Source organism: Chenopodium quinoa, unplaced genomic scaffold (assembly GCF_001683475.1).
Source record: "Chenopodium quinoa cultivar QQ74 unplaced genomic scaffold, ASM168347v1, whole genome shotgun sequence".
NCBI lineage: Eukaryota > Viridiplantae > Streptophyta > Magnoliopsida > Caryophyllales > Amaranthaceae > Chenopodium > Chenopodium quinoa.
Genome location: NW_018744616.1, coordinates 2,082,585 through 2,095,508, shown reverse-complemented (window position 1 = coordinate 2,095,508; position 12,924 = coordinate 2,082,585). Strand labels below are relative to the sequence as shown.

Genomic DNA, 12,924 nt, shown 5'->3' with positions numbered 1-12,924 from the left:
AAATTTGATTAAAAATAAGCCGGTCATTAAAAGACCAGCAGAATATTCAAAACCCCGGCCCCCCGGCCGGTAATTACAAAGCAAACGGCACGCAGGCCGTAGAAAAAATACTTGAAGCTTAAGAAGGGGGCAGTTCAGTATCAGCAGCTGCCGCCTGGTCAGCACTCTTCTTGCTGGACTCGGCTTTAGCTGCACCCTCTTTTGATGCCTTACCCCCAAGTGGCACAAGCGCCACAACCGGCTCTTCCTCCTCCAACGCGCCTTCCAACGCCTCTTCTTCAGCAGCCGCCAGGATCTGTTGATTATATGTTTCCGAACACTGGCGGTACGTTCTTTCCCATGAGGCAAAGTCGGCACTGGGGAACAGTCGTTCCCAGGTCATGCGCTGGATTTGAGCGGAGTCTTCCACCATCTCCCGGACGAGCTCTTTCTTCTCTTGCTCGGCCTTTTCCGAGAGCTCTTGGGTAAGACTCTTCTCTTGGCTTACCAGGCGTTCTTTTACGTTGGCCAAAGACTTCTCCATGGCTTCGTAAGAGTGCATTTTTTGGCGAAGAGGTTTCAGCTCGGCCTTAAGGTTTGTGACGGTCGCCTCCAGCTCGTCAACCTTCTTTTGGGCCGCCTCTAACTGAGCCCGAACAGCGGCGGTAGCCTGCGCCTGATAATAAAGAAGATCAATGGTCAGTACTTCATTTTGGGCAATTTGAAACATTGCCTTATCACAGCTGGAGGCGGCCATAGCTTTTGCGGCCTTTACCTCTTTGTTTTTCCGATCAATCGGCTTGCGAAGGTTGTTGACTCGGAGCAGGGCCTAAGTACAAAGGAAAACAGGCGTCAGCTTCCAAACAAAAAAGATAACAGGCGTCCTGGAACTCAAAAACTCAAAAATATGCTAAGTATACCTCAGCAAGGACCCCTGAAATCCCATCAAGGTCAAGGGTGCCGGCACCCCTGACCGCCTCCCTTTCAGATGGAGGAACTACTTTAACCATGGACTTGGCTACCTCAACCAAGTCAAGCCCCTGAGGGCCAGCTGCATTAAGCGAAAGGAAAAAACAAGTTAGACCTAGTCAAGAAGGAAGCAAGTGTGAAAGTTTTTACAAGTGATTGTCCATACTTCTAGGCGGCCCCGCCGGGGTTTTAGAAGAAGTGGCCGGTTGCTTCTCAGCCGCCACTGTTTTCCTGGAAGACCCAGGAGAGCTTGCAACAGTCGTCCTCCGGGCCTTGGGGTCCGGCTGTTGCGAGGAAGAAGCCCTTGGAGTGCCAGACTGAAAACAAAAGGAGTTAGTATATGCATAAGACAACTAAAAGAGGAAGAGTTTTCGAAGCCTACCAAGGGTGCCCCCTTGTTGGGGGAGTCGGCATAAGACTGTTGCATGAGAGAGGCCCGCAACATGGCCGCCGCAGTCTTGGATGCTGTTATTTTACTCATGGCGTCAGCTGCAAAAAAAAAAAAAAATAAATAAATAAATAGCAAAGTTAGTAAAGATCCCAAGTAAACAAGGTGTGAAAAAACAGAGTATTTGTCAGGCCGGCTACCTCTAGAGCACCGACTGCTGAGGCCACAGGCGGCCAAAAAGTACTCGTCATAGAGCCACTTGAAGCTCGGGACGCAGTTTAGGGGTACTTGCTCTCGTACCCCTGAAGTAGGGTTCACCCTAATCTCTACTTTGAAGAGTCCTCTGTTTAGGATCTCTCTTTTAGCCTTTGGGGGAACAGGCGGCATGCTGTGGCCGCCTGCGAGAAGAGGCGGATCCCTATTCCACTTGTTAAAACGTTGGTTCAGCTCCGTGTCTGAACCCTCAATGATAAGGAAGGTGTTCCGCCAATCCTTCCATTTGTTCGCCTTACCTCTCGTCATGAGGTAACCCCTATGGCTTGTTAATTGATACCAGCCGGTACCTCCCGACTTAGGGGTCCGGCTGAGATAATTCATGTGGGCGAAAGCCTCAAAGCTTGGCTCCACCCCGTACATTTCACACCCGGCCACATAGCCGAGTACGTTTACCCAAGAGTTGGGGGCTAACTGCCATAACCCCAAATCATACCCATCTAAAATCCGCTGAACAGCCGGATGTAATGGGAAGCGCAGTCCAGCTTTGATGGCCGCCACATAGCAGCCAAAGCAGCCGTCATCATAGCTGGTACCAGCCGGCCAGACGACAGTGTCTTCTGGATCCGGCACGAACAGTAAAAATTCTGGGCCCATTCTGTGGTTAGCAATAAAGCTCGCCACTTTGTCTTGCATGGTTGCGATCCGGCCCCGGGGTACCATGCAGTAGTAGGGGGCGTTCTCCTCTCTGTAAGAGGCGGACGGCTCCGCCCAATTGTCCCCCTTCTCAACTGCGTGAGAAAGTCTCGCTCTTGTAGGCGGCTATGTTTTTCTTCTGAGCCTGGAGAACTGTGGCCAGAAGAGCTGGACTCGGACTCGTCCTCTGATGAGTCCGAAGAGGACGACTCCTCCCCTCTCCCAGAGGGGCCCGCCTCCTCCCCCTTAGAAGGAGCAGGAGGAAAATTAGACATGTCAACGGTAAGATGGGAAGGGACCACCTTGGCCCCTCTCTCAGAACTGTCGGCTTGGCAGCCGTCTCATTTCAATTCTACATCTGGCGCCTGGTCAGATGTTTCACTAAGGAGCACCCTTTGGGAGGAGCCGTCTGAGTTTGATATCATAGCAGTCTGTTTTGTTCTGGCCATCACGTTCTGCATAGACACAGATACAGTCGGACTTTGTATAAAGGGCAAAGATGGGTCCAGAAAAGGGCAGGCGGCACTCCTAGTCCTAGATTCAGCCGTCCTCAGTGACCGGCTGATCACTAACTTAGGTCGTGTCGTGTGCTTCCGTGGTGCCATTTCAAAAAATAAAAAGAAAATTAAGAGTAAGAGAACTGAGTTACCTGAACGGGTGACGGTTGATGAAGTTCTGGAAGTCCGGTGCAATCGGCTTGTCAGAACAGGCGGTAGGCAGAAAAGGTCCGAAATGTCAGAGCAAGTTCAGGGGTCCGAATGTTCTCGCAAAGTTCTCAAATGTGAAAATGACCGAAGTCAGCACTTCCTTTTATAGGCAAAGTGAGAAGGCGAAGGGTCGCTTCCAAATTCAAAATTTGGGCGGGAAAATCTCTCGGCCGTTTGCAAGGTGACACCTGTAGCAGGCCGTCGCCTGTCACCGTGCGACACCTGTCACAGGCGACACGTGACCAGTCACGTGCCACCTGTGAGGGGCAAATGATTAGGGGATTTTTATCCACCAATCACCGTCTGACAAGTGGACCAACCAGGTTCCGCCACGTGTCCTTCACGAAGGCCAATAGGAGCCTGCCACGTGTCAGTCACAGATACGTCCTCTACGGACCAATCGAGGCACGCCACGTGTCCACCCATGCCAAATGGGAAAACCGGCCATCAAGGCCCAATCCAGTCTAGAGGCCCGATCAGCCCTAGGTTTACCTTAAACCTAGAGAGTGGCACGCTTCTCAAGGCTATAAATACTTAATTAATCCTCATTAGTTAAAGGATCAAGAAATCAAGCAGAGAAGAACAGAAATATTACGGAACACCAACAACCGGCTAATCTCGCTAACGACGCAGATTACCAACACTAAGCACTCTCACCTAGAGAGATCTTATTACTTTAATTTCCGTATTAATTACTCCTTAATCAGGTACTAACTTGACCGTTGGAGGCGGAGCTCTCAGGAGTCTCCGTTATTTTGCAGGTACAGGCGTCCGGTTCCAGTCTCGGAATTGTAACTCTCCCGCAGGACATCAGAAAACCCCGAAACACAACTTATAATTATAAAATTCATAACTTAATAACTTATAACTTATAAGTTATAAACTTATAAGTTACCTTATAAAACTTATAATTATAATTTTATAACTTATATACATTATAAACTTATTAATTAATAATGTTGTCATTAAAAAAAAAAAAAAAAAAAAAAAAAAAAAAAAAACTGCACCAGCCCGCGCAGGCCAGCCCGCAGCCCGGCACGTGGCCGGCACGACACGAGCCCGCCAGGCACGAGGGCCGTGCCGTGCCGTGGGCTGGCCTGTGAAAATGGCCGGCACGGCACGACACGAAATCCTGGGCCCGCCGGCACGACCGGCACGGCACGAACCAGCCCGCGGCCCGCCAGGCACGGCCCGCGGCGGCCCGGCACGGCACGGTGCCCAGGATTAGTTACGATCGTTGTTGCATATCGTACTATCTTATATTTATTCAGTGAGCAATTCGGATATAAAATTATAATTTTGTATAGTACTAAGGTTCTAATCAATTAAAAAATAAAAAAAATAAATAAAAAAATAAATTTAATTTAACAAAGCTACAAGTAAAATGTAGGAGGGAAATTTACCTCCATAATCAGTAAAGAGTTTAACTTGGTTGAAAATTTTGTGTGAAATTCTACCCCTAAAAGTAAATCTCATCAAAATGAGGCGGTAAAACTCCCTCCAAATAAATACTCAGTATAACTAATATATAATTAAAAAAAAACAAAACAAAATTAAAAACAAAAAACATTAAGAAAAAGGGTGTAAAACACTTAAACACTAACAGAGTAACAGCTTCCTCATATGTCATATGCGTTCTTCATCCTTCACTCCATTTTTTTTTCTTTTTTTTTTTGGAAAGCCAGTTCTTTACTCCATCCTCCATTCTCTACCAATTACAATCTTTTAATCCAACTACTCTCTTCTAGAATCAAGTGGGAAATCTCAAATTCTCAAGTAAGTTCCTTCTCTCCTATATCTGAAATTTAATTTCTCACTGAAATTAGGTTTCAACGGTATTTATTGGGGTTTTTTTTTTTTTAATATATATGTGTGATATCAAAATATCATTTTGGGTTTCAATGGGTTGTGAAATTTTTTTTCAATCTATCATCATCTGCCAATTAGCTGATTTCATAATGTAACTCGAGTTTCAATGGGTTTCAAATCATCATTTCGGGTTTCAATGGGTTTCAATAGACTATGCTGAATGTTGCGCTATTTATTGATAGTTATTTGATTTAGTTGGTGTTCAATATATTTTGCATTTTTATGTGAGATTTGAGTTCGGATCTGATTTGGGTTTAATATTTGATTTTTTTTAAAAAAATTATTAATTTTTTTTTCTGGGGCTATATATTGTTTATGCTATCTACGGATTGCGTCCAATTGGTTGGAACATCATATACCCTCTAATTTCTTCTTAGTATTTCAACCATCGATAAAAGTTCTAGTGAGAGCTGTGCAGCAGCTTATCATATAAGAGACCTATACATTGATGGAACCACGATGTGGTAATTGGAAATTGTAGTGTTGAATCAGTGAAGTTAACAGGATATACATACCCTTTCTTGAGAAAAATATGCCCTTTCTGTAGTATTGTTTATACTAGACACATAATATCTATACTTAATATTTTTGTAAAAGGTTTTATTTTTCCCTTCTTGTGGATGATAAATGGAAATATGGACACATAACAGAAATTAGCTTAGACACTTTGGAGGGCCAGTAAGGGCTTCTTTGCAGTTTGAGAAAGGCTACATTATAAGCATTTTCTCTCTAACGCGGTGTGTGTGACTGTGGGAATGGTATTGAGTATACTCTACATGCTACATTTGAATGTTTTGGATAATGAGTATCCCCTTGTCGGTTAGGGTGAAATGTACCAAACTTTTTTATTTGCTCTGTCTCAGATGTGTGTCACTGTGCTATGAATGAATGGACTCTAGTCCTTTTGTATGGCTCGCCTTACCTTGAGTTGTGTTCTGCTGTCTGGAACCAGATTAATACCATGTTCCATTGTTTGCCCCCTAATATTCTTGTTCAGGGTGATTTTAATCACCTTGATTCGTTATCTCAGAAGTTAGGTGGATCTAAGCGATTACAGGGTCACCACTCATTGTTGACACTTAGGCACCAGTGGAGCCTCAGTAACATACCATCTAAAGGGGTGGCTTTTTTTTTTTTTTTTTTTTTTTTTGTTTTATTATTACTTTTGCCAAAAGGTGCCTGTTTAGCTCAATGATGTTGCTTGTGTAAGCGTGTGTATTCATGGATTTCTATTAGTAGCTTTTGTTTCACTTAACAGTGTCTCGTATTCGATTTGTTTCCGAAACTGGTATATATGTAACTCAATTTATTTGATAGTAGAATGCAGTCGTTATGTTGTTGCTTCCCTAGTATTTCCCTCTGTTACTACCCTGCTATTTCATCCCTTCCTGTTTTTGTGATAAAACTGCTGCTGGCCACTTGTTGTCGCACTATTGTGTGCTTGTTGTACTTGATTCGAATCATAAATTAAAAGCTGAGAGATGATGATGTTCATTAAGTTAATCGAATTAATAATCAAGTGAATTGTTATGGCTAGTGTTGCTTTATTGCTTAATTATCCTACAAATTTATACCTGCAAATAGAAGAACCTTACATCTAACAATTTTATCTTGGACATAAAACCTTAGCAGCACCAATATCTTAACCCGACTTGGGTTATGTCCTTGCTGTTTATCAGTCACAATATCTTCCATATAATGAGGATAGAATGGTATAGTTAAGGGTGGAGTAGTTTTGGCGTACCATCTTTGTGAAACACATAATTCCCCGTAAGTAGTTCATTATGCTATGTTTGGATAACAAATTAGAAGGGAAATGGAAGGGAGGGAAATAGGAGGAAGGGGGAGGAAGGGAAAGTGGAGGAAATGATGAGCTCCATTTTCCCTCCAAATCTCTCCAATTTTGAAGGGATGGTCTTTATTAAAGGAGGAAGGAAAATGGATCCCTCCCTCCCCCTCCCCTTCCTTCCCCCAACATATTATCCAAACAAGGAAGTTTGTCTCCCTCCCTTTTTCTTCCCTTCCTTTCCTTCCATTTTTTGTTATCCAAACATAGCCTTAGTCTCATCTATTTGCTCTGTTAGAGTTGTTTTACTACAACTCGAGAGTTCCAGAAGTGGAGCAGCTTTTATGAATTACACAATTCTGAAATCCATGATGCAGTAGATGCTGCCATGCAGAAACCCATGATATGTATTTCTGCTTGTTTTTATAGTGGATTATTCTGCTAAATCTATTCATTATATTACATCCCTTTCCCATTCTTTGGCTGGCATTCAAGAAGTTACTTACCTACCACTAATGGTGATGGAAATTATTTCAAATTTTGCACTGGTGTTTCTCAATAGGTACTTCTCTACAACCTAGTGGTATCATCCCTCTTTTCGACACTCCTAGGTGTATCAATGCTGACATGCATGATAGCAACGCCTTTTGATCAATCTGTGGTTACCATCATAGCAGTCGCTCTGTTTGTTTTGTTTATTACACTCTCTGAATCTCGACATTCTTTTCTGCAGTACTTTATACAATATCACCAGGCTGCCTTGAATTCTATACTAGCAAGTTTGTATTCTCCTTCTAATGATTTTATGTGTGTCGTCTCTTCTCCTTCTAATGATTTGAAGTTTGGTGACTTATTTCAGATTCTTAAATAAAATTAGATTAATTTGTTTATCTGGCAAACTAATTATATCACTTAGATTTGAGGTTTCTCAAGTAGTGTTACTGAGGATTATTTAAGTCTATGAAAAAAAATAGTGTAAGCAAGTTTATGATACAAATTTGCTTTGTTCTTGTTTGATTTAATTGGCTGGTTACATATAAAAGCCTGTTTGCTTTGTTTATCGTAGCAGTCGTTCTGTTTGTTTTGTTCGAGTTGTTGGAGCAGGTTTGTAAATGATAAAAATACAACAGGGTTGTCCTGTCATAAATGGAATTTGTAACGAGATTTTTGCCCGTCGTAAATGGCTTTAATGACGGGATTTTAGCCCTTGGTAATTGGCTTTTGCGACGGGATTATAACAGGTTTATACATTCTACGACGGCCCCTTTCTAGGACGGGCTCTGGGTGGAAAATGCGTTCATAAATGAACCTTTATGATGGGTTTACGACGGGATTTCATGTCCTCAATGAACTCGTTTCTAGTAGTGTGTTTCAATTTCAGGGTGGGGGGAAACAAACATCAAGTTCCTTTTTTGTAGTGCTCAATTAATCTATATAAAATACCGTTTTGATTTGTTTGTGTGTTTTGTTTATCAGGGGATTTAGATCAATTGGATATGTGTAAAAACGCTAGAGGTGGATACTAAAGCTGAAGAAGATGCTTCCTGAATTGTTCCTGAATTGCAAGTAAGAGAAACAAATGATAATGCAGTCCAAAGAATTGCTAAAATTGTTTAGGGGACAAAATGATTTAGTTTTAACTTTAATTGTTTTTTTGTTAGTTTTTTTTTTTTTTTTTTTTTTTTTGAAGGAATTCTTAGTTTAACTAGTGATACTTTAATTTTGTAATTTTCCTTATAAATAACAATGTACAAACTTTTAATTTATATAAATAAAATTCTTATTTTTTTTCTATAAATTCTGATTTAAATTGTATTATTATTATTATTGTTATATTGGAATTAGATATATCTCTTGGTTAAAAATAATTGTAAATTAAACCATAAAAATAATAATTACTTCTATGTAGTAAGATTCACAGAATTAGTCCTAGTTTATTTTTCTAAAAGAACGTGATCGGTTTGTATCAATATATGTTTGCCACAAAAATAAATTTTTATATTACACAAGTGTTAGATTGAATGTCACGGCGAAAATAATACCTGTGAGCTGTGACACAAGTGTTTGTTTGCCACGAGAATAATATTAATTGTGGCTCAAGTGTCAATTTTCCACGGGAACATAATTAGCCGTGGCATAAGTGTTTATTTGCCACGGAAAAGAAATTTAGTCGTGGCACAAGTTTCAATTAGCCACGAATTTCCTTTTTCCCGTGGCATAATATATTTTTGACATATCAAGTTTTTTGTTGACTTTATTTTTCCCGTGGCTAGATCAAATTATGCCACGAATTTAGAATTCCCGTGGCATAATTCGTGGCACAAGTGGTTAATTGTTGTAGTGACAATTCCATACCATACCATCATACCTTTGCATCACTAGTAGAAAAACATAAATGAGCACTGAAAAATGAGCACCGCTTATTAAAAATCGATTTTGAAAAAAACAAGGCGGTAGCTAATTATAGAGTAATCGCACCAGTTCAACCCGAACCGGTGCAAACTTAAGTTAAGCGCACCAATTTGAATCGATGCGAGTGTTAAACTATATAATCCTGGCCCTCTTCTGTCTTTCTCTCTAATTCCTGGATATCTTGTTCTCTCTATCTTCTCTCTCCTCTCTCCTCAACTAGATCTCTCTCCACCGTGCCGCCGTCCATTCCACCCCGCTGGCGCACTCTCCTCTCAGCTCTCTATCTTTGTACCCATTCCACATCGTATTCACTCTCCTCTCAGCTCTCTTTTTCTCTCTTTCATTTACCCTTGCACTCACCATCGCGGCGGCGATGGTGACGGTTCTATTTCTTCACTGGCGCTGAATTTTGCAGTGGTGGTGGATCTCTTCACGAAGGTATTTGCTCTTCGATTTGAAACCTAGGGTTTTAGGTTTTTTTTGTGTGTGTGATTATGGCGACAATGGTCAATGCTTGGATTTCTCCTCTTCTTCACTTTGTCCCGCGGCCTCATCGTCAGTCGTCTCCAAATCCCCTCTTTCTCGTGATGAATAGGAGTCCAGATCTTCCCCTTGTTTGATTTGAAGAGTTTTATTTTTTTTGTTTGGCTAAGATTTGGTTGCTTTGATTTGAAATTAGGGTATTGTTTGATTGATGTTGTAGTGATGAAGATGCGATTTTTGACTGTTTTAGTTGTATTGATTATTTTGCTGCTCGGATTAGTTGTAGTTATGCTTTGAACTATGATGAGCTCGGTGAATATGGTGAACATGTTGCTAATTGATTGTTTTTTTTATTTTTTTGTGGGTACTCTAAATTTTTAATGTGGTTGAAATTAATTTGAATTATATAAAGTTGGTGGATTGATTAGTATGATAATTGATTGTTCTTTGTTCTTCATGTGTTAAAGTTGGTGGATTGATTGGTATGATAATTGATTGTTCTTTGTTCTTGGTGTGTTAATTGAGGTACTTGGTGTGTTAATTGTATAAATTTGGTGGATTGATTGGTATGATAATTGAATTATATAAAGTTAGCAAAAAATTTTAGAGTTGCATTTGTTTCCTTTGCTTGAGCTCCTATATTAGTCTTCTTGTTTAGTTTCTTGAATTATATAGAGCTGGTTTGATTGTGATTTGATTATTGTTTACACTATTTATATGATTAGAGTGAATGATTAGAAGAGGCAATGGGTGATTAGATTGTGAATATCTATGTCTCTCGAGCTATCTTATTGTGGTAATTATAACTCTACTATGCCTTCTGCACACTATGATACCTTGTTAACATGACCAAGGCGACAAGGCACGGGTCATACAAACTCTCCTATTTGTGGCAGGGATTAACACCCTCTTACAAGCATTGTTTGGCCCCAGGCTACTGCCGTAGTTTTAGGGTCCTTTGCTTACCTTGATCCTGTAACATACATAAAAATGACTCATCACTGCAGCGTGTTCCGGATAATCATGATGTAAGTTCATCCTTCCCTTTGTTTGGCCATAGCACTTCCTAGCTTTATCCTTTCTCTGGTTTAGCAAGGTTTCGAAGTCGAATAGAATTGATGCACTATTTATGCATCTGTATCATAAGAGAACTGAGGTAGGAAATTGCTTTTTTGGGTTTTGTAATTTGTTTTTTTTTTAAAAAAAAGATTTTAAATCTGGGGTGCTTTTGATTTATGGATTTGTTTCTTTTTAGGGTTAATTGAGGAATCTTTTAGTTCATCTAGAGTTTGCCACTCGACTGCCCTCCTTGCTGCCCTACCGTAGCCTGTGCTCGTGCTCCTCCTTGTTGCTTGGTGAGATGCTGCTGCCTTTGCTTTGTAATTGCTGCTGCTGAGTGCTGCTGGTAGTTCCATTGTGAGGTTCACACTCTCCCTTTCCTCCTACCTCTCTCTATTATCTTTAGGGTTAGATTGTAATTCATTTTGTGAATTCTTTGTGTTGATTTTTTGAATGGTTGTGCGATTGTGTTTGTTGTTGGTTTAGTTTATTTAGTTCAATTAGTCTGCTTGTTTAGTTTGTTTTTGGTTTCGATTGATTTGATTTGCCTGCTCAAGTGTTATTGATTTGTTTCTGCTTTGAATTTGCTAAAATTTGTTGTTGTGGCTGAATTGAAAGAGTAATAGCTTGGTTATTTGACTAGTTGATGGGTAGTATAGCTCAAGGTGCATAGCTTCGCATCTAGCAAGGCTGCCATTGCAGCTGCTGCCTCGCAAGGCTGCTACTGCTCTTGTTTTTTTTTTTTCTCTTCTTCATCTGACTTTGTCTTGGTTTGTTCATGTGGGATAAAAGGTCAAGGCTGCCACTGCTCCATGTTGCTATGCCCCTGCTGCTGTTCTGCACTACGCTGCTGTTGTTCTACTCTATGGTGCTGCTAATCTGCTCTACGCTACTGTTGTTTTGCTCTACGGTGCTGCTAATCTGCTCTATGCTCATGATCAGATACGCAGGAATGAAGAGGTTAGAAGCAGTTGCCTCCGGTAAGATCTATTTAGAGGCCGACTTGGTGAAAGAAAAGAGGAACAGTTAAAGAGGTAGAGGTCTTGCACGCTCAAGTTTAAAAGAATCAGGAGGTGACAAGATTTGCGATAGAAGATTTGCTTGTGAAAGAAGAAATTAGAAGGTACGTCCTTCCGGTCATCATGTGCTTGTGATGTCAATCAAGCCATATTGTCATCATGTGCTTCAACGTTTTATGGCCCTTTCCCTAGACTTCTACAATAAATTTAGCAGATATCGAACCTTATGTGTAGTGGGTAGCCACATAAGAGTAGTAAGCAGTAGTAAGTCACACTAGAGGTCCCAAGGGTTTCTAGATTTTCAAAAATGGTAATTGCAATCCTGTTTGTATGCTAGTAAGTTGATATATTTGTATGAAATAGTAAGCTGATAGATTTGTATGAAAAGGCATATGAAGGTTAAAATACTTTATCTTGTGCTATTTCTCATATAAAATTTGCAATAAAAAGGCTGGAGGATGTATAGCATCAACTTGCGGAAATGCATGATGAAAATGAGAAACTGATGAGTTTGTATGCGAAAGCAATGCAAGAGAAATGATATTCAAATAATGCTTTCAATGTCCTTGTATAAGAAAAGTGCAGAGAGGAGAATTTGAGTGCCCAAATAAGCTTGTTGAGTTTGATGAAGGAAAATGTACGGAGCCCTCTAAATGGAGGACATGTATAGAGATGCAAGCTAAAAGTGACCTTGTATTCAAAAAGCTTCCAGGTCTATTGCTTACTTTCAAACAAAGAAAAGATAGAGCAAAAGGCAAGGGTGGATGCCTCAATGTCTTCCTTGGACCAACAAAACACAGATCTAGTCTTGTTGTCAGGTTCAAAGCAATGATATTAATGCAAACACAAGAGAGATCCAAGAAACTGAAGTGGAAATAAGGAACAAACTGTGGCACCTCAAATCCAAAGTTGAGGAGGAAAACCAAAGAAAAGCAAGTAAAATAGTTCTCTTTGCCATTGATAACATTAAGAGAACTGAAGCTCCAGCTCTGATCTGCAGCAAGGCAACTAAGTTGCTCGAATCTAAGGAAGAAAAAACCAGATTGTATAAAGCAATCCCAGGAAAAATTTGGTGCCATCAAGAAGCAGGTTGATGATTTGAACAGTGAGGGCCAAAAGCTGGTTAATGAAATCCAAGTTAGAAATTTAAAGATGTAAAAGACTTTATAATTGGTGCAGGAAATGGAACTTGCCCTTCAAATTGTCGCTAATGACTAGGATATTGAATATTGATGATAGTTTAATTTACATGCTTAGATGTTGTTTAAACATGCTTGACTGTATGCCTGTATGCACTATGTTAAACCTGCCATCTCAAATAAAAGCCCTAGATTTATGTTGTAC

The 12,924-nt window shown here is 40.5% G+C and overlaps 1 long non-coding RNA gene across 2 annotated transcripts in view; it reads left to right on the top strand.

Moving 5' to 3' along the window:
- The first annotated feature begins 9,110 nt into the window (after positions 1–9,110).
- LOC110700041 overlaps positions 9,111–12,924 on the top strand; it is a 3,817-nt gene continuing 3 nt past the window's right edge. Inside the window, exons 1-3 of one of the 2 annotated variants that reach the window (XR_002507085.1) lie at positions 9,111–10,658; positions 10,758–10,923; positions 11,354–12,924. The exon at positions 11,354–12,924 is cut by the window's right edge and continues 3 nt beyond it. This is a non-coding gene — a long non-coding RNA (uncharacterized LOC110700041). Of the gene's footprint in view, positions 10,924–11,353 lie in introns of both variants that reach the window. The other variant, XR_002507084.1, reaches the window with a different exon arrangement.